Genomic DNA, 24,976 nt, shown 5'->3' with positions numbered 1-24,976 from the left:
AAACTGAGACAGGGCCTAGTGCAGTGATTACTGATACATGGTCTAGATCAATATAAACTGAGGCAGTGTCCAGTAGAGTGATTACTGATACAGGGTCTTGATTAATATAAACTGAGACGGGGTCTAGCGCAGTGAATCCTGATACAGGCTCTAGCTTGACAGAAACTGAGACAGGGCATTGTGCAGTGATTACTGATACATGGTCTAGATAAATATAAACTGGGACAGGGGCTAGTCCAGTGATTACTGTTACAGTGTCTGGACTAAAATAAGTGGAGGCATTCTCTAGTTCTGTCATTACTGATACAGGTTCTGGACTCATTTAAACTGAGATAAGGTCTAGTGCAGTGATCACTGCCATAGGGTTTAGATTGATATAAACTGATGCTGGGTCTAGTGCAGTAATTACTGGCACAGCGTCCAGATCAATATAAACAGAGACAGGGGCTAGTGCAGTGATTACTGATACACGGTCGACATAAATATATACTGGGATAGGGGCCAGTGCAGTGATTTCTGATACAGGGTCTGGACTCATATAAATGGAGACCGGGTCCAGTGAAGTTATTACTGATACAGAACCTGGATTGATATAAACTGAGGCAGCCCATAGTGCAGTGATTAGTGATGCAGGGCCGAGATAAATAAAAGCGAGGACAACGACTAGTGCAGTGATTACTGATACAGGGTCTAGATCAATATAAAGTGAGGGTGTCCATTGCACTGATTATTATACAGGGTTTGATTCATATAAAATGAGACAGGCTCTAATGCCAGGATTACTGATACAGGGTCTGGATCAATATAAACTGAGACAGTGTCCAGTGCAGTGATTACTGATACAGGGCCGAGGTAAATATTAAGTTGGACAGAGGCTAGTGCATTGATTAATGATACAGAATCAGGGTCAATATAAACTGAGACAGTGTCCATTGCACTGATTACTGATGCATGGTCTAAATTAATATGAACTGAGTCAGGGCCTAGTGCAGCGGTTACTGATTTAGGGTCTAGATTAATATGAACTGAGGCAGGCCATATTGCAGTGATTACTGACACAGGGACTAGATTAACATAAACTAGGACAGGGGATAGTGCAGTGATTAATGATACAGGATCAGGATTAATATAAACTGAGACAGTGTCCATTGAAGTGATTACAGTTACAGGGTGTACATCAATATAAAATGAGACAGTGTCTAATGCAGTGATTACTGATCCTAGGTCTTGATAAAAACAAAACTGAGATAGTGTTTAGTGCAGTGATTACTGATACATGGTGTAGATTAATATGAACTGAGGCATGGCCTAGTGCAGCGATTACTGATTTAGAGTCTAGATTGAGATAAACTAAAGTATGGAAAATTGCAGTAATTGCTGATACAGGGTCTAGATTGAAATAAACTGAGGCAGGGCATATTGCAGTGATTACTGATACAGGGTCTAGGTTAATAGAAATTGAGACAGGGCCAAGTGCAGTGATTATAGATTCAGGGTGCAGATTATTATAACCAGAACAGGGACGAGTGCAGTGATTACTGAAACAGGGCCTTGATTAATATAAACTGAGACAGGCTCTTGTACAGTAATTACTGATACACGGTCTGAACTAACATAACCTGAGACAGGGCCTGGTGCAGTGTTCAATGACACAGGGCGCAGATAAATATAACTGGGACACGGGCTCGGGCAATATTACTGCTGCTGGGACTAAATTAATGTAAACTGAGATGGGGCTTAGTGCAGCGATTACTGATACAGGGTCTGGATCAATATAAAGTGAGACAGGGCCTCATGCAGTCATTACTGATACAGGATCTAGATTAGTATAAGCTGAGACGGGGCTTAATGCAATTAGTACTGATAGATGGTCTGGACTAATATAAACTGAGGCAGGCCATAGTGCAGTGATGACTGATACAGGATCCAGATTAATATAAACTGAGACATGGTCTAGCCCAGTGTTTACTAATACAGAGTCTCAATCAATATAAACTCAGACAATGTTGAGTGCAGTGATTACTGATACAGGATCTAGATTAATGTAAACTGAGGCATGCTCTAGTGCAATGATTACAGACACAGGATCTAGGTTAATATAAACTGAGACAGGTTCTTGTGCAGTAATTACTGATACAGGGTCTCTATCAATATAAACTCAGACAATGTCCAATGCAGTGATTACTGATACAGGGCCAAGATAAATATGAATTGAGGCAGGGCCTACTGCAGTGATTACTGATACAGGGTCTAGGTTTATAGAAACTGAGAGAGGGCCAAGTGCAGTGATTATAGATTCAGGGTGAAGATTATTATAACCAGAAGAGGGACGAGTGCAGTGATTACTGAAAATGGGGCTTGATTAATATAAACTGAGACAGGCTCTTGTACAGTAATTCCTGATACACGGTCTGAACTAACATAAACTGAGACAGGGCCTGGTGAAGTGATCATTGATTTAGGGCCTACAAGAATATACCTGGGACAGGGGCTCGGGCAGTGATTACTAATACAGGGTCTAGATTGATAACAAAAACCTGAGGCAGGACATAGTGCAGGGAAATACTGATACCGGGCCGAGATTAATATAAACTCAGAGAGGCTCAAGTGCAGTGATTACTGATATTGGGTCCAAATTGATATAAAATGACATAGGGTCTAGTGCAGTGATTACTGACACAGGGTCTAGATTGATATAAACTGAGACAAGGCCTGGTGCCGTGATTTGTGTTGCAGGGTTGGATGCATATCAAATGGGACAGGGCCTAGTGCAGTGATTTTCAGATACAGGCTTTAGATTAATATAAACTGAGAAACAGTCCAGTGCAGTACTTTTAGGTTCAGGGTGCAAATTATTATTACCAGAACAGGGTCGAGTGCAATGATTACTGAAACAGCATCTTCATTAATATAAACTTAGACAGGCCCTTGTGCGGTAATTACTGATTACCAATCTGAACCAACATAAACTGAGACAGGGCCCTGGTGAAATGTTCACTGATACAAGGCCTAAATAAATACAACTGAGACAGAAGCTCTTGCAGTGAAGACTGCTGCAGGGACTAAATTAATATAAACTGAGACAGGGCCTAGTGCAGTGATTAATGTTACAGGGTCTAGATTAATATGAACTGAGAGAGCCTCATGTACAGAGATTACAGATACAGGGTCTAGATTAATATATTCTGAGACAAGTCTAATGCAGAGACTACTGATAGATGGTCTAGCTCAATTTAAACTGTGGCAGAGCACAGTGCAGTGATTACTTACACGGGGCCTTAATTGATGTAAACTGCGGAGGGCACAGTGCAGTGATTACTAATGCAGGCTCTAAATTAATGTAAGAAAGACAAGGTCTAGTATGGTGATTACTGATACAGGGTCTAGATTGATAAAAAAACTGAGGCAGGGCAGAATATAATTCTAAAATTGGCTTAGTTGTAGGAGACAGAGGGTGAAGACAGAAGGATGCTTTAGTGACTGGAAGCCAGTGTCCAGTGGCGTACCACAGGGATCTGTGCTGGGTCCCCCATTATTTCACATTTATATAAATGACATAGAGGACTATGTGTGGGGTATGATTAGTAAGTTTGCGGAGGACACAAAAATTGGCTGGTTGTTTAACAGTGATGTTGAGTATTTTGGGCGATAGGAAGATATAGATGGAATGGTCAAATGGGCAGATAAGAGGCAGATGGAATTTAACCCTGAAAAATGTGAGGTGATACTCTTTGGAAGGAGTAATTTGACAAGGAAGTATTCATTGAACGGGATGACACTAGGAAGTTCTGAGGAACAAAGAGACCTTGGCGTGTGTGTCCATTGATCTGTGAAGGCGGAGGGGCATGTTAGTGGGTGGTGAAAAAGGCATATGGGACACTTGCCTTTAATAATCGAGGCATAGATTACAAAAGTAGGGAGGCTATGTTGGACTTGGATAGAACCTTGCTGAGGCCACAGCTGGAGTACCGTGTGCATTTCTGGTCGCCACATTATAGGAAGGATGTGATGCACTGGAGAGGGTGCAGAGGAGATTCACCGGGATGTTGCCTGGTATGAAACATTTAAGTTATGACAAGAGGTTGGATAGACTTGGGTTGTTTTCATTGGAGCAGGGAAGACTGAGGGGAGACCTGATCGAGGTGTACAAGATTATGAGGGGCATGGACAGGGTGGATAGGGAGCAGCTGTTCCCCTTAGTTGAAGGGTCAGTCACGAGGGGACATAAGTTCAAGGTGAGGGGCAGGATGTTTGGGGGCTTTTGAGGAAAAACTTTTTTACCCAGAGGGTGGTGATGGTCTGGAATGCGCTGCCTGAGCGGGTGGTAGAGGTGGGTTGCCTTATATCCTTTAAAAAGTACCTGGATGAGCACTTGGCACATCATAACATTCAAGGCTATGGGCCAAGTGCTGGTAAATGGGATTAGGTGGGTAGGTCAGGTGTTTCTCACATGTCGGTGCAGACTCGATGGGCCAAAGGGCCTCTTCTGCACTGTGTGACTCTGTGATTCTGTGATAATATAAACTGATTACTGATACAGGTCTAGATCAATGTCAAGTGAGACAGCGTCTAGTGCAGTGATTACTGGCACAGAATCTTAATTAATATAAACTGTGACAGGGCCTAGTGCAGTGATTAGTGACACAGGGACGAGATTATTATAAACTAGGACAGGGGTTAGTGCAGTAATTAATGATACAGGATCAGGATCAATATAAACTGAGACAGTGTCCTTTCCAATGATTACTGATTAAGGGTCTGGACTAATGTAAACTGAATCAGGGCCTAATGCAGTCATTACTAATACAGGGTCAAGATTAATAGAAACTGAGACAGGGTCCAGTGCAGTGTTTACTGATACATAGTCTTGATCAATATAAACTCAGACAATGTCCAGTGCAGTCTTTACTAATACAGGGTCTAGATTAATAGAAACTGAGACAGGGCCTAGTGCAGTGATTACTGATACAGGGTCTGGATTAATAAAAACTGAGAGAGGCCTAGTGCAGTGAACACTGATGCAGGGTGTAGATTAATATAAACTCAGACAATGTCCAGTGCAGAGATGACTGATACAGGGTCTAGATTAATATAAACTGAGACAGTGTCTAGTGTAGAGATTCCTGATATATGGCCTGGACTAGAATAAACTGAGACAGGGCCAAGTGCAAGAATTACTTCATCATTGACGCCCATATCCCAAGAACGAATTAAAATGCTGAAAGATACTGCGGATTCTGGAAAACTAAAGCAGGGCAAAAAATAACCACTCAGCAGGTCAGTGATCAATAGAGAGAGAAACAGGTCAAATGTTCAGGCCGATGACAGGTGCAAAATCTCCCTTGGTTTCAATCTATAGTGCAGGACTGTTCTCCCCACTATCCTACACCAATATTCATTCTTCAACTAAAATCACATATTATCTCCTCATTTTTCACAGCTCTATTCATGGGAGCTTGCTGTGCACAAATCACCGGATGGATTTCCAACATTACAGCAGTGACTAAACTTCAACAAATGTACATCAATGAATTTCAAGGGCTTTAGGATGTCCTGGGGTGGTAAGCAGCGTTCTATTAATGCAATTCCTAAATGTTAACATTTTAAAATGCTAGTTGTGATATGTTGAAAACTCTGAGATTAATATGATTATAGGTCGCTCCTCCGGCTGCTGTTGTCCGTTTTAAATCGGTTAAATCTTCCAACAAATTGACATTCAGTGGAATCCCAGCCTGTTCAAATATTCTTCATTGACTGTGACAGTAGAACTTACAGAACTGAATTATTAATTTAAATTTATTTTTAATTATTTGAAATAAATAACATCTGTTCTAATAGATGTTGAAGAAGTTTCTATTAATTTTGTACCAACTGTCAATATTCTTAAAATAAACCCTTGTTTTGAGTTGAAACCAATCAATAAGTGCCTGTGTTTATCTGGTTTTGCTGCCATGAACACTTCATTGAAATCAGTGAGGCGTTTATGTAAATAAACACAGAAATAGAAGTCCCAGATTAGATTCTGGAGACACAAAAACACAACAAATATTTCCCCATCAACACGGCACAGAAATAGAGTCAAACATGCAAATACATCAACCGATTTCAGTAACAATTGTTTTTTGGGCATTTTTAAAATCAGTTATATGAGAATTATGTCACGATGATATCTATGTTCAGAATTAAGTAAGATTCCCACTTATCATGAAATATAATGACACGGCAAATGTGTTTGTAGGGATGTCCTGCATCCTCTCTCTCTCTGTCTCTTTCTCCTCTCTGGTTCTTTGTCTTGTCTCTCCACCATGGGTCACTGTCTTTACTCCACAACATGAAGTCAATGTCTTGCCAAAGTATTCTCTCAGCCCGATACATACACTTCAAACTAAATTGATCTAATGAAATGGATTATAATCTGTAGAGGAAACTTTACTCTAAATCTGTTTTGAGCATTCACTGACCTGATAGTGTTTGATGGGAAACTGCAGGTGCAACTTTACTCTGTATCTAACCTGTGTTGCAGCAAGTAGCAAGGATTTGATGTGGCCATGCCGTAGGATCTTTCCCTGTATCTAACCCGTGCTGTTCCTGCCTTTGGAGTGTCTGATGGGACAGTGTAGAGGGAGCTTTACTTTGCACCTAACCTGCACTGTGACTGCCCTGGGAGTGTTTGATACGACTGTGTAGAGGGAGATTTACTCTGTATCGAAACTGTGCTATTCCTGACCTGGGAGTAATTGATAGGGCAGTTTAGAGGGAGCTTTACTCTGCATCTAAACCACGCTATATTTGACATGATTGTAGACACTGTAGAGGGGGATTTTCCCCATATCTAAGCCCTGATGTGACGGTGCAGAGGCAGCTTTCCTCTTTACCTGCCCCCAGTGTCGAGCTGCCTGGGAAATGCCTGATGAAGAGTGCAGAGGAAACTTTACACTGCATAGAACCCTTACCCTACATGCCTCAACTGTGTTTGAGCGGACAATGTAGAGGAAGTTTTACCCTGTATCTGAACTGTGCTGTACCTGTCCTGGAAATGTTTGATGGCGACAGTGTCGAGGGAGATTCACTCTGAATCTAAACCGTGCTATACCTGCATTGGGAGATTTTCATGTGGCAATGTAGAGGGAACTTTACATTATTAATGTAGCCCCATGCTACACCTGTCCTGGGGCTGTTTGATGGAACCGTGGGCCTTGTCTATGCATTACACTAGACCGTGTCCAACCGTATCTAACCGGTGCTGTACCTGCCCTGGGAGTGTTTCATGGTGACAGTGTCGAGGGAGTTTCCCTCTCTCTAACCCATGCTGCATCTTCCCTGGGAGTGTTCAATGTGACAATGTAGAGGTAGCTTTAAATTCTGTGCCTAGCCCCATGCTGCACCTGTCCTGGGAGTGTTTGATGGGACAGTAGACCCTGTCTCGATATTGCGTTCGACCGTGACCCTGTCCCTGTTTATATTACACAGACCAGACCCTGTCTCTGTTTATATTACAGTCGAGCCTGCCTCTGTTTGTATTACACTAGGCCCTGCCTCTGTTTGTATTACACAAGGCCCTGCCTCTGTTTGTATTACACTAGGCCCTGTCCCTGTTCTCTGTTTACATTATACTCGACATGTCTCTGTTTATATTGCACTAGACGGTGTCTCTGTTTATATTGCACTAGGCCCTGCCCCTGTTTATATGACACTCAACATGTCTCTTTATATTATATTTGACATGCCTCTGTTTATATTGCATGAGACGCTGTCTCTGTTTATATTGCACTAGGCCCTGCCCCGGTTCATATTACTTTAGACCCTGTTTCTGCTTATGTTACACTGATCCCTGTCTCGGTTTACATTACATTAGACCATGTCTCTGTTTATATTATACTAGGCTCTGTCCCTGTTTGTATTACACTTGATATGTCGCTGTTTATATTACACTCGGCATGTCTCTGTTAATATTAGACTCGACATGTCTGTTTATTTTGCACTTGACGCTGTCTCTGTTTATATTACATTAGATTCGATCTCTGTTTATATTGCAGTAGGCCCTGCCCCTGTTTATATTAAACTGGGCCCTGTATGTTTATAATACACTAGACCCTGTCTATATTTATATTACACTGGACCCTGTTTCTGTTTATATTACTCTAGACCCTGTCTTTGCTCCTATTAAACAAGGCCCTGTCTCTGTTTATATTATAATTGACCTGTCTCTGTATATATTAATCTAGAAATATCTCTGTATTTCAGTAGAAGCTGTCTCAGTTCTGTGCTAGATCATATCTGTATTTAAATTACATTAGACCCTGCCTCGGTTATTACTGCACTGCACAAGTGCAATAATGTGGAAATTGGCTGGGGTGGAAATAGTGAAGATAAGGCAGCAAGATGGTGGGAACAATTATCATGGGTGCCTATTTAGATGTTATGACTTGTCCTTCCTGCATCCCAGATTTGTGTTCATGATCCACAGGCCTCTCATATCTTGCAGCTGTTTAAATTAAACCATTTAACTCCTATTTCCAGGGTCTACTGCAATAAATTAAGGTAAAATACAAATGTAATATAAACAGAGGACAATTACATAAATAACTGAGACAGGACCTAATGTTACAGAAACAGAAACATGGACTAGAACAGTGACAATGAGACAGGCTGAGTGTAATATAAACAGAGACATGGTGGAGTGCAGCAATTACTGAGACAGGGTCCCGTGTTACAGAAACAGAAACATGGACTAGAGCAGTAACAATGAGACAGGCCGGGTGGCCTCTTGGCTAAGATCAAGTGTAGTGTTGCAGGGGCGACACCATGGTCCTGCCATGGCAAGGTCGGGATGGAAGGGCGAAAACCAATCGCAATCCGAATTCATACCGTGGGTTACCTATCACCGTCCGAGTCACGGTGAACCACAGTGACGAAGGAGGATCACCTATGGATCGGGGCTTCTTCACCAGGAGGATCCTGTTGAAGGCGTGCGGCTTCCAAGCTACGGAGATCTTCACCCTGCACGACTCCCGCAAAGGTGGTTATTTCGACGTCACGTTCAAGCAAGTGGCAGACTGCGTCCGGCTCCTGAGGGTGTTCGAGGAGAAGAGAGACCTGCCGGAGATGAAGATCCTGACGGCGGAGCCGCACTTTTCTCTGCCGTTGCAACGGGAACGTGAGGTGATGGTACATGTGTACAACCCCTTCGTCCCTGTCGCCGACGTGGTCACCTTCCTCACCAGGTACTTCGATAAGGTGGGGAGCGGCACCGAGATTCGAGACGACTTGGGGATCTGGACAGGCAAACGCCTGTTTAAGGTCACGCTAAAGACCGATGGTAAGGGAGCCATTTTCCACCCTCCTTCCAGTTTCGCTATCGGGGGAAACCGTGGCTACCTGGTCTACGCTGGGCAACCCAAGCATTGTCGCTCATGCGGCAAGGCTGGTCATGTGGCGGCCAACTGCAGCGCCTCCCTCTGCAAGATCTGCAAACAGGAAGGGCACCAGACAAAAGACTGCAAACAGGCCAAGTGCTGCAACCTGTGTGGCGAGGCAAGTCACCTCTACAGGACCTGCCCCAAACGCTGCCGTACTTACGCACAGGCAGCCAAAGCCGACCACGGGGAAGCAGAAGAAATGTTCCGTGTCACTCCAACCACCAAGGCCCCCAGGGAGCTCAACGGGACAAAGGAGGACACAGAGAGAGACAAGGTGGAGAAAGAGATTGAGGCAACAGAGAGCCAATCAACAGCACCACCCCCTGAACCTTCCAGTCCTCAGGACAGCGAATCAATGGAGGAGGAGGCAGCAGTGGAAAAGCAGCAAGGGGAGTGGCGGACGGTGAAGAACAAGAAAAGTAAGAGGGAGCGAAGAAGAAGCAAAGGCGTTTCCCAGAGAAGCGGCAAGAGGCGTCTCCCATCCGACACGGATGACAAGGGCAGCAGCTCTTCGGATGAGGAAGTGCCAGAGCGGCACCGACAGAAGAGGCGGCAAAGCTCCAGGGCGTTGGAGGACGAGACACCCGAGCTCCAGAAAATTGGAGACAACAAGGAGACCAACGCACCCCAACTTTGCCTGCAACCTGAGGAGGCCAGTGCACCACAGCCCCTGGAATCTGGGAGCAGTGAGGCAATCATCGCACCCCAGCTCCAGGAAGCCGGGAACAGCAACCCCCCAGAGGGGGTGAGTTTTGGAGAAGCTTCTCCAGCAAAGGTCATCTCAAAATCCGCTCACTACGTGAACCTCCAGATGCCACTGGAGCAGAACACGGCCAAGGAGATCTACCTCAGCCCATCCAAAGTGAAGGAATTTGAGCTCACTACGGGTATGAAGGAGCAGACTAAAGGTCTGGGACTCTCAGAGACAGTGGGTTTGGTAGGAGAATAAATGCTTTAATATGGGTTTAAAGATTGTATCCATAAATGTGCGTAGCATTAAATCTACTACGCGATGTGTTGCGACCTTGGACTACCTAGCCAAGGTCAAAGCTGACCTGTTGTTTCTGCAGGAGTGTGCGATACCGCACCTCAGCTCCTACAGGCAATGGTCACGATGGTGGTCCCACGGGCCATCGATCTGGTCGGGCGGAAACGACTCTCGTTCCTCCGGCCTGGGTATTCTGCTGCGGGGAGGCAACTTCACCGTCTCCGAGGTCAAGGAGGTGGTGGGCGGGCGACTCCTGGTAGCAGACGTAATGTACAAGAACGCTCCACTCCGGTTAATAAACGTGTACGGCCCGGCACAAGGGGCTGAGCGGCTGGAGGTTTTTCAGCAGCTCCCACTGCTGCTGGCGACCTCCAGGCCGGTCATTCTGGGCGGGGACTTCAACTGCATCATCGATGCGGCTGGACGATCCAGCAGGGCCGGAAGCAGATTGGACGCTACGTCCAGATCCCTGATGGAAACAGTTAAGGATGCCAAGCTGCACGACGTCTTCAGCAACCCTGCAGACGGAGCGCAGCGTAGATACACCTGGTCGCGGCCAGACGGGTCCATTCGTTCCAGGATAGACTTCCTGTTTGTGTCCCGTGCATTCACAGTCAGATCCACCGACGTCAAGCCGGTGTTCTTCTCTGACCACTGCCTCCTACTGGCGGACTGCCACTTGGAGGAAGACCTGAGGGTGGGCAGGGGGGCATGGAAGCTAAATGTGCAACTGCTGACCCCAGAGAACATTGAGGAGCTCAAGAGGGATTACAAAGGTTGGAGAACCGTGAAACCCCTCTTTGAGTCCCTGACACACTGGTGGGAAGTGATCAAGGGAAGCATCAAGAGGTTTTTCATCCTCAAAGGCACCCAGAAAGCTAGAAAGGAACAGAGGGAAATGTCCCGACTCCAGGAAAAGATGCAGAATCTGCTCCGGCTGCGGTCGATGGGGGTCGATGTCAAGGAGGAGCTCCAAGAGGTGAAGGGCCAGCAAGCCTCGCACTTTGCCTCGGAGGCCTCCAAGATCATCTTCCGTTCCAGAGTCCGCTCCGTGGAGCAGGATGAGACGTGCTCACGTTTCTTCTTCCAAAAGGTACACAGAGAGCGCTCTGTGATCAGCAGCCTGAAGGAAGAAGACGGCTCAGTAAAGTCATCACGGTCCGACATTCTGAGGATCAGCAAATCCTTTTATGCCGGACTGTATGACGTGAAGCCCACGGACAGCACGGCCTCCCAGTCCTTCCTGTCCTCTATCACGGAGGTCCTAGACCACAGTACTCGGGAGAGCCTAGACAAACCGCTAACCCCTGACGAACTGACTAAGGCCCTCGAGTCCTTCGAGAAGAGTAAAACCCCCGGAAGCGACGGCCTGCCGGCGGAGTTGTATTCGGCTCTGTGGGACTTGATCGGCCCAGACCTGCTAGAAGTGTACGAGAGTATGCTCCTGGCCGGCAGCATGTCAGAATCCATGAGGAAAGGCATCATCACCCTCATCTACAAGCACAAGGGGGAAAGGGAGGAAATTAGAAATTGGCGACCCATTTCACTGTTGAATATGGACTATAAGATTCTGTCCAAGGTCATCGCCAACCGGGTCAAATCCGCTCTGGAATTGGTGATTCACCCTGACCAGACCTGCTCTGTGCCAGGCAGGAAGATCTCTGACAGCCTGGCGCTGCTCAGGGATACGATTGCCTATGTACAGGACAGGGGTGTGGATACCTGCCTCATCAGCTTGGATCAGGAGAAGGCCTTTGACAGAATATCGCACACCTACATGGGGGATGTGCTCTCCAAAATGGGCTTTGGGGAGGGAATTCGAAATTGGATCCAACTGCTCTACACTAACATCAGTAGCGCAGTCTCAATCAATGGGTGGGAAACAGATAGCTTTCCGATTAAATCTGGAGTCAGGCAGGGCTGCCCTCTCTCGCCTGTCCTTTTTGTGTGCTGCATAGAACCCTTTGCCGAGTCCATCAGGAAGGATCCGGGCATAAGAGGAGTGACGATCCCAGGCAGTGGAGGCACTCAGGTAAAAGCCTCCCTGTACATGGACGACGTCGCCGTCTTCTGCTCGGATCCGCTGTCGGTGCGCAGACTGATGCACGTCTGCGACCAGTTCGAACTGGCCTCGGGAGCCAAGGTAAATCGTGGGAAGAGCGAGGCCATGTTCTTTGGGAAGTGGGCTGACCGATCCTTTGTCCCCTTCACTGTCAGGGCTGACGGCCTGAAGGTGCTGGGGATATGGTTCGGAGGGACCGGGGCATGCGTTAGAAACTGGAAGGAGCGAGTGGCTATGGTGAAAAGGAAACTGGGCATGTGGGAGCGACGCTCCCTCTCCATTGCGGGTAAGAACCTGGTCATCAGGTGTGAGGTACTCTCGCTGTTGCTGTACGTGGCGCAGGTCTGGCCCATTCCACACTCCTGCGCGATGGCGATCACTCGAGCCATCTTCCGCTTTATCTGGAGGTCGAAAATGGATCGTGTCTGCAGGGACGCGATGTACAAGCCTCTAGATAAAGGGGGAAAAAACGTGCCCAACATCGCCCTCATACTGATGGCCACCTTTGTGTGCGGCTGCATCAAGCGGTGCGTAGACCCTCAGTACGCAAACACCAAGTGTCACTACGTGCTGAGGTTCTACCTGTCCCCGGTGTTGCGAAGGATGGGTCTGGCCACGCTGCCGCGGAACGCTCCAAGTAGTTGGACCGTGCCGTACCACCTGTCCCTGGTGGAAAAATTTATGCAGAAAAACACCTTTGACCACAAGTCCATCAGGCAGTGGTCAGCACGTAACGTCCTAGAGGCCCTGAGGGATAAGGAGAGGGTGGACCCTGTGGGATGGTTCCCCGAGCAGACTGTCAAAGTCATTTGGCAGAATGCCTCATCGCCAGAACTTTCCAACAAGCACCAAGACGTAGCTTGGCTGGTGGTGAGAAAGGCCCTCCCCGTCAGATCCTTCCTACACGCCAGGAGTCTCACCCCCTCTGCACGATGCCCTCGAGGTGGCTGTGGTGGGGAAGAGACCGTTGTTCACCTCCTTGTGGATTGTGCCTTTGCAAAGAAAGTCTGGAGAGAGATGCAGTGGTTGCTGTCGAGGTTCATCCCGAGCAGTTCTGTGACACAGGACTCTGTGCTCTACGGGCTGTTCCCAGGGACACACACCGAGACAAACATCAACTGCAGCTGGAGGATCATCAACTCGGTGAAAGACGCGCTTTGGTCTGCCCGAAACTTGTTGGTCTTCCAGCACAAAGATTTGTCCCCGACCGATTGTTGCGGACTGGCACAATCCAAAGTCCAGGACTACGTGCTGAGGGACGCACTAAAGCTTGGGGCAGCTGCCGCAAAGGCGCAATGGGGAGGGGTCGCTGTCTGGGACCTTTCTGCCGCGGCGCGCCGAGAGACTGGGGGCTGTTTGGAGCCCCTCGGGCTGTGCAGATCAGAATGGGAGGCTGTGAATGACTGTAGTGTTGTTTGTGCTGATGCACCTGGTGATACATTTTGTGGAGGTTTGGCCTGGATTGTGCCCTTGTAATGTTGTTTTTGAGGTGGTTTTGAATGTGATTGAAGATTTTTATGAATAAAGTATATTTTTACAATAAAAAATAAAAAAAACAATGAGACAGGCCGGGTGTAGTATGAACAGAGGCATGGCGGAGAGCAGCAATACTGAGACAGGGTCTAGTATTACAGAAACAGAAACACGGACTAGAGCAGTAACAATGAGGCAGGCCCAGTATAATATGAACAGAGACATGGTGGAGTGCAGCAATATTGACACCAGATTGAAGTCCCACAGAACCAGATAAGATATGGGTGGAGATACCTCCTGGTGATTACCACCTATTGCCCTCCCTCAGCTAATGAATCTGTACTCTTTCAACTTTAGCACTGCATGGAAGAAACACTGAGGGTAGCAAGGGCAACGGATGTGCCGTGAATTTGCAAAATCAATTACCATTTGACAAGACCATGAATACCGGAGCTGGATGAGTCCTGAATGACGTATCCGCCAGAATGGACCTGCCACAGATGGTTAGAGAGCCAACACGAGGGAAAACCTTACCTGATCTCCGGCCCATCACACTATCGATATAGGTGAGATTGACCCCTGCACTGTCCTTGCGGAAACCAAGGCCGGTATTCACACTGAGCACATTCTCCATTGTGTTGTGCGGCACTGCCGCTGTGCTAAACGGGATACATTCAGAACAGATCCAGCAGCTCAAAACTTAGCATCAACGAGATACTGATGGTCATTAACAGCAGGATAGTTGCATTCAATCATAACCTGTAATCTCAAGGACTAGAATATCTCTCACTCAAACCTTAGTGTGCCTATCCACAGATTCTTGAAGGTAGCAGAGCAGGTAGATGAGGTGGTTAAGAAGGCATATGGGTTACTTGCCTTTATTAGCTGAGGCATAAAACACAAGAGCAGGGAGGTTTTGCTGGGACTGTATAAAACGTTGGTTAGGCCACAACTGGAGCCCTGGGTGCAGTTCTGGTCATCACATTTCTAGGAAGTTTGTGACTGCACTGGAGAGAGTGCAGAGGAGATCTACCAGGATGCTGTCTGGGCTCGAGGGTCTGAGCTATGAGGAAAGATTGGATAGGCTGAGGCTCTTTTCCCTGGAGCAACGATGGTTGAGGGGGTGCTGAGGGGCATAGATAGGGTGGATAGGAAGGCACCTTTTCCATTAGTAGAGGGGTCAAAAACCAGAGAGCAGAGATTTTATATAAGAGGTAGAAGGCTAAGAGGGGAGTTGAGGAGAATCTTTTTCACCCAGAGGGTGGTAGGAATTTGGAACTCACTGCCCAAAAGGGTGGCTGAGTCAGAAACTCTAGTAACATTTAAGAAGGATTTAAATGTTCACTTAAGCTGCCATAGCCTCCAGGGCTATGGGCCAAGTGCGGGAAAATGGGATTAGTGTAGTCAGATCTTTGTTTACCGGGGCGGAAACGATGGGCCGAATGGCCTCCATCTGTGCTGTAAACGTCTATGAGTCTATTAGTCTAACATCCAGCCTGGGAACAATGAGGAATGTAGGCTAGCAGGTCAGAAGCAAGACCAGGCATACCTGAAAATAATGAACCATAGCGTGAAGCTAGAACACTGTACGTAATGGACAACAGATCAGGTCCGTCCCCTTGCAGCTCAATCATTCTACTCTCAATCATCAGTAAAGTGACTGAAGGTGTCGCCGACCTGCTCACCAAAGCTCAGACTGGATCCACCAGGATCAGCCAGCATCAAAGCTCATTGTAAACTTGGTCTGAACATGGACAAGAGAGCGAACTTCCAGACATGATGTATGAGTGCTTCAGTACTTGATTTCAAAGTAGCTATTGACTGAGTGTGGCATCAGGAAGCCTTGGAAAGTGTCAGGTCAATGGGAATCAGGGGCAAGTTTCTCCATTGGCTGGAGTCACACCTAGCGAATAAGAAGATGTTGTGTTGTTGAAGACCAATCATCTCAGCACCAGGACATTGTTCCAGGAGTCTCTCAGAGAAGTGTCCTTGGTCCAACCATCTTCAGCAGCTTAATCAATGACCTTCCCTTCATCACTGGATCAAGAATGGGGATGTTCGCTCATATTTGCACAGTGTTCAGTTCCATTTATGACCTATCAGATAATGAAACCGTCCTTACTTATTGCATCTCGAACTGGACAAGTTTGCACTGATAAGTTGCAAGTGATATAAGCGGCACACAAGTGCCAGGCAATGACCAACTCCAACAAAGAAACCAAACATCTCCACATGACATTCAAAAGACATTACCGTCGTTGAAACCCACCATCAACGTTGTGCAGGTGTCATTGAACAGAAACTGAACTGGACCAGCCATATAAATACTGTGGCTACAAGAGTAGGTCAGAGGCTGGGGATTCTGTGGCGAATAACTCACCTCCGGATTCCCCGAAGCCTTTCACCATCTGCAAATCTGCAAGTCAGATGTCTGTTGGAAATTGTTTACTTTCCTTGACGAACGTAACTGCAGCAACACTCAAGAACCTCCACACCAACCAGGGGAAATCAACCCCTTGTTAGGCTCCTCATCCAGGAGTTAAACATTCACTCCCTTTGCCACCAATACACAGTGGCTGCAGTGTGTGTCATCCACAAGATGCACTGCAGCAACTCACCAAGGCCTCTTCAACAACAACTTCCATACCTGTGACCTCCACCTCCCAGGATAACAAGGGCAACAAGCACATGGGAACACAATGCCCTGCATCCTCCTACACATACCACTCCATAGGTGGGAAATTGGCCTTTGGCACTGGAGAAGAAGGGATATCTGAAATCTAATTCTGCTGACTGCACTGAAAATGAATATCAAGTGCTGCGTAGCATATACGGCCGATCCGATACCATCCTTTCAGGCTACTGCCAGATACCGATTTCTAGCCTAACGTCTTTATTTATAATATTATCTCTCCATCTCACAGAAACATGGAGTAATGCAGCCATAATTTAAACAGCGGCATAGATAAAAGCAAAATGCTGCAAATGCTGGAAATCTGAAATAAAGACAGAAAATGCTGGACAAACTCAGCAGGTTGGACAGCATCTGTGGAGATAGAAACAGAGTTAAATGTTTCGAGTCCATATGACTCTTCTTCAGAAACATAGCCTAGTGCCGTAGTTACAATGACCATTATAATGTAGACATAGTCAAGATTTAATATAACATAAACAGAGACAGGGCCTAGTGTAATATAACAGAGAAAGAATCCAGTGCAATACAAACTGAGATGGCTTCCAGTGGAACATTAATGAGATAGGGTCTATTTTAATACAAACAGAGGCCTGATCCAGCACAATAGAAATAAAGTAGTTCCCAGGGAATTAATAATGGAACCAGGATCCTGTATAACATGGGAGGGATGATCATGCAGTGGGAACTTCACTGGATCAGTAACCCAGAGATCCAGGCCTTTTCCCTGGGGATAGGGGTTTGAATCCCGTTATGGCAGCATGTGGAATCCAAATTCAATTAATAAATCTGGAATTGAAAGCTCATCTCAATAATGGTGACCATGAAATGATATTCGATTATATTTAACATCCACCTGGTTCACCGATGCCCTTTAGGGAAGGAAACCTGCCGTCCTTACCCAGTCTGGCCTACATTTTTTTTTGTTCCTTCATGAGAATGGGGGTGGCGCTGGCTAGGCCAGCATTTATTGCCCGTCCCTAATTGCCCCCTTGAGAACAGTGTGGCTTGTTAGGCCGGGTTTTTACGACAATGGTTTCATGGTCATCATTAGATTTTTCGATTCAAATTTCACCACCTGCCGTGGTGGGATTCAAACCCAGACCCCCAGCGATTTACTAGCCCAGTGAGAATACCAGCACATCACCACCTCCCATACATATAACTCCAGACCCACAGCTTTGTGGAGCCCCATTCTCCTGTTATTTGTTTACTTGTCTGCCACCATTTGCGACTGGATGTGACAGGACTACAGAGGTAAATCCGATCCGGTTTGAATTGGGAACTTCCAGACTGTGTGATATAAATATTGGTGTTGACTGATTCAGTATTAATTGAAACAGGGTACTTTGAAATATAAAGAGAGACAGTGTTTGGTCTAACACAAAAATAGATGGAGTCCAATTTACAAAGACAGAGAGGGGGTCCAGTGCAGTATTAATTGAGAGAATGCCTGCTTCATAGAATGTGTCCATCAAGATTTCACATCCATCTGCTGGCCAAACTTTGCAATTGCAGCTACTGTGAAAATGTCGCTGTCAGGTTCGATCTTTTACATTATTGTATCAAGAATCCACTTCCCCAGGTGTCACACCACATCGCCTTCTGTGGGAGGTGGTGTCAAAATTTAACAAAATTCAACTAATTGCAGGTGGACGTGGCTGATTCGCGCACGTTAAAGTCAGCACCAGAGTAAAGCGGCCAAATTCCTGGTGATGTAACTTTGTTCATCTTGATCAAAGGGAGGGATGTTGACCAGGGCACTGTACAGAGACCATGGGAGCATTAATATCCAGCTCAACAATCATAGTGTTGGGAAGAGTTTATTGGTTCGTGATACCACCTGAAAGACAGTTAGGGTCATTTTATTCAATAGCTAAGGGCTACGGAGCCTCCCAAGAAGCCAAGGTGCGATCTTAAGTTGAAGCACAAGATGCCATCTTGGTCTGTGTGTGTGTGTGTGTCTGAAGGAGATTGGGAGGGAGAGAAAGAGAGGGAGAAGCAAATCACATTGTTTGCAACTGAATTTCATGAAGATCCTGGACAACCTTCCATCTATGAAAGATCACAGACACACAGTGGAAACAAAGCCATTTCCGATGTGCTAATTTCTCAGGAGGCCAATTATTGTGAGGCAGGTTCTGCCACAAGTGCTGCACATGAAGCTAGAAAATGTCGTTGTGGCTTCTTTTATTTCCCGATGTTAGCCTGGATTACCAAGCCACTGTAGCCACTGGTCAACGTGGTGGTTCACGCCAAACCACAGGAGGTGTCGCCATTTTCCTCAGTCGTCAGTTAGTGACACTCAGTTGTGATAATCGGTATTTAGGGCCTTGACTTCAAGCATCCTTGAAGCGAAGCTTTGGGCGTCCCACTGGTTGTCTGCCTCAGGCTCCCTCACCTTACAGAAAGTCCTTGTTTATGTGACCATCTTCCATCCTGTGAACGTTCCCAAGACACAAAAACCGCTTCTGTTTGATGAGTTCTGCAGTTTTGGGAGCTCTGCCTTTGACAGTACCACTGCATTCGTGACTTTATCCTGCCAGTACATACCCAAAATGCGCAGCAGGCAGTGAAGATGGAAATTGTGGAGCTTCTTTTCTTGATAACTGTAATTCGTCCATGATTCACAGCCATAGATAAAGGTACTGAGAACGCAGGCCTTATAAACCATCAGCTTGGTCCTAAGGGCCAGTTTGATGTTAGTCCAGGGGCGTTTCATGAGTCAGCCAAAGGTGGCAGCTGCTTTCCCCATACGGGTATCAAGTTCTGCAGCAAGGAACAGGCTGCCTATCGCCATGGAACCTAGGGAGCAGAATTTACTTCCATCGGTTTGTTATTTAGTGTGATCAATGACGGAAATGCAACACCTTATCCCATGACCACGGTTTTCTCCCTGCTTATTGTTAGGGAGAACAAATTACAGGCATGGGAGAGACAGTCCATCAGTCTTTGTGGATGAGTTTCCGTTTTGATGACAGAGTTATCAGCGTGGAGGAATTCTCTGATCAAGATTCAATGTGTTTATGTCTTCGCTTTCAGTCTTATAGATTTTGGAGCTTGTGGTCTGATCGAGTGCAAGTCGACTCCGTCCATATTTACAGGGAAGACAAAGATCAGCAGCATGGAGAAGGTGCCCAACAGAGTGGGGATTGGACACAGGCCTGTTTCACTCCATTCTTCACTCCGAATGTGTCGGAAGTGGAATCATCAGTCTGTACAGTGCAGTGCATGTTGTCATGGAAGGAGTGAATGAGACTGAGGCGCTTTGGTGAACAGCCAATTTTCCCAAAAATCTTCTCGAGTGGTGCTCTGCTGACGGTGTCCAGCGTGTGGAGCAAATCATGTCCAGAATATAGCTTCCGATAAGAACATCACATTGTGCTTCAGCCTGCAACCAGATGAAGTCTTTAAAGCATGGCCCGAGCAAAGGCCTTCCCCGTAACTCCATGAGTGAGATATCCCTGTAGTTGTTGCAGCCTCACCTGTCGGCTTTGTTTTCAGATAATGTGGTGATTTTTGCATCATTCACCTCCTGTGGAACGGATCTTATCTTTCAGCAGAGAAGAATAAGTTCGTTAAGGCTGAGAAAGATAAATAATTATCAACAGCAATTATTATCAACTCACGAAGGTAAATAATTGTCTTTAAGAATTATCATCAATTCACAGAGATAAATACGTATATTCACCAATTGGCATCAATTCACAAAGATAAATAATGATATTCACCAACTATCATCAATTCACAAAGATAAATAATTATATTCACCAATTATCATCAACCCACAAAGATAAATAATTATATTCACCAATTACCATCAATTCACAAGACAAATAATTATAATCAGCAATTATCATCCATTCACAAAGATTAAGAATTGCATGAGCCAAGCATTTTCATCATTTTCTTCCATACAAAGTGTATTTGCAATTCATTTATTATCATTAACATTGATTGAGATCACATTGACCATTCTGTCAGCAAGGAATCACATCTGTCCCAGAATTCAGTGGCAAATGGAATAAATTCAGACCGAGGATAATGAGCAGCTACCCAGCAGCCTCCGCGCTTTATTGACAAGTAATCACTCATCATCACACAGAAACTCCTGATATATAACTGGAGTGCGTGAGGATTTGTAAAGTGATGGTATAAATAAAACTACCCGGACCTGACTGTAAATTAATGCGGCTCTCCAGTGAGTAATGTCTTCGCTAATTTGGGTGAGGATGTGTTGAATGCTTTGTTTTACATGAAAGGACCACATGTTCCAAATATTACAATCCTCCATCCTAAACCAAATTATGTACGCGCTTTCTGTCTGAAAGATGATGATTCCCCATCAGCAGGGAAGAATCATCAGTACCGCAGGGACATCTCCAGCCTTCTCTTGGTGACGTTCAGCTCGATACCCTGGGGATGGAATACATCCAGAAAATCTGGAGGGACTGAAGGTATTGGACTGACACAAATGAAATACTGGACCTGCTTCAAGGTTTGAAATAGTCAAGCACCAAGAAGAGAAGGTAAAACAGCATCATCCAGACGCGCCTATCGATACATCGATCAATTCATTCACTGATCCCTTCATCAAAATGTTCAGGCATCCAACTATCATTCATTCCTGCATCACTGCAGCCATCCCTCCATTCTTTGGCAGACGGTGGTGTTGTATTAATGCCACTGGACAAGTAATCCAGAGACCCAAGCTATTCTACTGGGGACACGAATTCAAATCCCGCCATGGCAGCTGGTGGAATTTAAATTCAACAATAAACCTGGGATTGAAAACTGGTCTCAGTGAAGGGAACCGTGAAACTATCATCGATTGTGGAAAAAACTAATCTGGTTCACTAATGTCCTTTAGGAAAGGGAATCTGCCACTGGACCTAGTCTGGCCGACATGTGACTCCAGATCCACAGCAATAAGGTGGACTCTAACTGCCCTCTGAAATGGCCCAGCAAGGCACTCAGTTCAAAGGCAATTAGGGAGAAGCAACAAATGATGGCCTTGCCAGTGACTCCCACATCCCGTGAAAGAGTAAAGGGGCAAAGAAATCACACATGTTTGACTGTAACAAAATGTACCCTCTCTATGAGTCATCTCTGATAATCTGCCTGTAATTATTTCCATATATCCATCCATCACAATATTATGATGTGTTGGAGAGATCCTCCAATGAGCCATTGATGCTGACAGGGTGTCAGAGAAGCTGGATAACTTATCTTTCCTGAGAGCTGGGCACAGTCCACATAAGTTCACAATTTAAAAAATAAAGCTGACTCCAGTGTTGTTGCTGGGTAGATTTGTTATAAATAGGCCTTGTTGACAATGTTAAGGGTTTGAAGTTGGCTGGCAGCCAAGCGGTCAGTACTGAGGAAACAGATCTTTCATTTACTGCACAAACCCGCAGATGCTTCCTGTAAACAACATTGGACATTCGAGCGTCCCTGACTGCAGCCGGCTGGCTTGCTGCCAAATACTGTGTGGGGCAGATTAGCCTGGATATGAATGAAGAAAATGGGATTTAGCCATTCAAACAATAAATGTTTCTGTCGCACACGAAAGGCACATTTTAAATGGCATTTCATCTAAGGAAATATTTTAATGAATGCCGTGTTCGCTGAGGTTAAACACGATCAGGAAATTGGCCGTATACTATTTAATTTATATTATTTCTAAGTAAAGGACATTCCAGTTATTAAAGCCGGTTTATTAAGAACTTCATGAAGTGCGAGAGAGCGATGTTGATGGTACCAATCCCCCTGTCTAATGATTTGAGTAGAATGGCAAAAAAAAGTAAAAGAAATTAAATTAAAAGAAAATCATAGAATTGTCTTGAACCCGCAGGAATTCCTTGAATATTATCCGAGTTGTGCACCTCATTTAATCTGAAGGATCTCTTATACCTGATTAGCACCGTGAACTGTACAGTTTAATTTGTGCTGATTTCGATTATTGAACAGTCCCTCTCATAGCTGCCAATGAGTGGAGAAATGATCAGTTCATGACCCGCTTCAGTGGAAGATAAAACATTTATTCTTGTGATATTGTGTAATATGCCGCAAAGTCCTGATATCCTGTGTTCCCAATGCCAGTGAATGGTAGACAGCCGGTGGCCATTAAAATTAGCTGCAGTGATTTGGATGCTGAAGGATAACTGTGCTGATCTCCGTGTCCGTTCTGATTCATTAACTTCTCTTGTCAAAAGTCGATGTAAATTTTACGTTTCTGTGTAAACTTACTGTTTAATTATCAGGCAGGCGGGATCCTTTTACCGCTAATTTTCAAAGGGCTGTCAGAGGGTCAGGGGCAGTTCGAGAAATGCAATGAGAGACATTATATAATGTGAGGAGATTTTTCTTATCTCCGGACCCAAATTGTACAGCGATAGCCACCCACACTGTAAATAGAATCACTTTGTTCATCCCCCGCATTTAGTTACATAAATCAATAATAATTCCTGTGACTGATGACACTTTATTGTGGTAATGAGATAGAGACTCGGAGTTGCTGCAAAACAGAATGACAGTCCCTTTATTCCCTGATAATATAATTTAATTTTTTTGGTTCAACGCCTTGTGAAGTGGAGTAGAAATAAATGGGCTTAATTTTCAATGGATTTATATTTTTATTAACAGATGCTCAACTGTAATTTCACCATTAGAACCACTGGAGACATTACTATGAATCCATTCAGCCAAATATCCCGATACAGATAAAATGTCCACTTTTAACAATAACCTATTGTAAATATCTGAGTCCATTCTGTTGGGGATGTGGAAGGTGGGGCGTGGATCCAGTCGCCGCCTCCACCAGGGAATCAACAGGCGGCGCCTGGAAACCCGCCCCCTTCTGCCGGGTATTTAAATGCCGCTCACTGGGGCCGGAATCCAACAGTCCGGGAGCTGGTTTGTTCACTGAGTTCTGGACAGAACAGTTTTCCCCAAATGACCAGAAGGATGAGGTCGGCGATTTCTCTCAGTTTGTTGCTGACTTTCTTATCCCGTGAGTAGTTTTTACTGTCCAAGTCTCTCACTGTTACTGTCTCAGTGTTAGTCTCTCTCTGGAATGTTAGAGAGTCAGGAATCATTTCACCAGGATTAATCCTCTGGGTTTTTGATATATTTTTACAGGTGTCCAGTCGGAGGTTGTGTTGACTCAGCCAGAGGCAGAGACCGGGCGTCCCGGAGGCTCCCTGAGACTGACCTGTAAAACCAGCGGCTTCGATCTTGGCAGCAACTACATGTACTGGGTCCGACAGGTTCCCGGACAGGGGCTGGAGTGGCTGGTTAGCTACTATAGTTCATCGTACGAATACTACGCCGCAGGAATTAAGGGTCGATTTACTGCGTCCAAAGACACTTCAAGGAGCATCTTCTCCTTGGACATGACGAGCCTGAAGACTGAGGACACCGCCATCTATTACTGTGCAGGAGTCCACAGCGAGAGGAACCAGGGCTGGACCCGAACAAGAAACGATCTAGAGGGACTCAACAACTTCCATCATAACCTGACGGTCAGTACTTGTTTTAAATGTAATATTAACTGTAATGATCAGGACCAGACAACAAGGCGCTCCTGACATAAGTAGCACAGCAAATTTAACAGTAAAACTAGCAAACCAGTCGATGTAATGAGCTGAGCTTTTGGTTGTGTTTATATTTACTGATAACAGTTTCCGCAATTACAGACCTGGATATAATGTTCATTTTAATATATCTGATACTTGGAGGGAGTCTCTTTTCGTTCAATTTTGTAAACTGCTGCATGAATTCCACTTCTAGATCAGAAGTAAACGTCTATTTGAAGTGAATATTGAGAGCCAGCACTGAACAGAGAGTGGGTGCAGTTTTTGTGCGGGTGTATTTCACTGTGATACTACAGCAGTGGGTCACAGTGCTGTGCACAGCGACATCCTCATACAAAAACCTCAGAGAAGGAGTTTGTTCAAATTCGCGATCACTAACACAGCAGGAACGCCAAAGAAAATCAAATTTAAATAAAATAATGGGTAGAGGTAATATTGGTTTGTGAAAAGATATAAGTCTTCCGTTTTGTGAGTGTTGACGGACACGCTAAATCTGCAAAGAGGTTTTGAAAGAATTCCAATCACATTGATAAGTATAATGACCAGTACAAGCTGAAATGTCTCACTGATTCACTCGAAAGCGAGTCGGAATCAGGTTTTTGAGAACGCAGTGAGATTAAATCTCTGTATTTACAGAGAACAGTCTGCCGCAGTATTTGACATGGTGTGTCTCACTGTGATATACTGGATGGCACAGCAGTTACTGTCAATACAAAAACCCCTCAGCACTAATTGAGTCTGCCTGGG

The 24,976-nt window shown here is 45.4% G+C and overlaps 1 protein-coding gene across 1 annotated transcript in view; it reads left to right on the top strand.

Annotated features, from left to right (window-relative positions):
* Positions 1-24,976, top strand: part of LOC144698165 (uncharacterized) — a 224,551-nt gene that overhangs the window by 9,412 nt on the left and 190,163 nt on the right. The window lies entirely within an intron of this gene.

The sequence above is a fragment of the Cetorhinus maximus genome, chromosome 23 (assembly GCF_964194155.1).
Source record: "Cetorhinus maximus chromosome 23, sCetMax3.hap1.1, whole genome shotgun sequence".
Taxonomy (NCBI): domain Eukaryota; kingdom Metazoa; phylum Chordata; class Chondrichthyes; order Lamniformes; family Cetorhinidae; genus Cetorhinus; species Cetorhinus maximus.
This window is presented reverse-complemented; position numbering and strand designations above follow the sequence as displayed.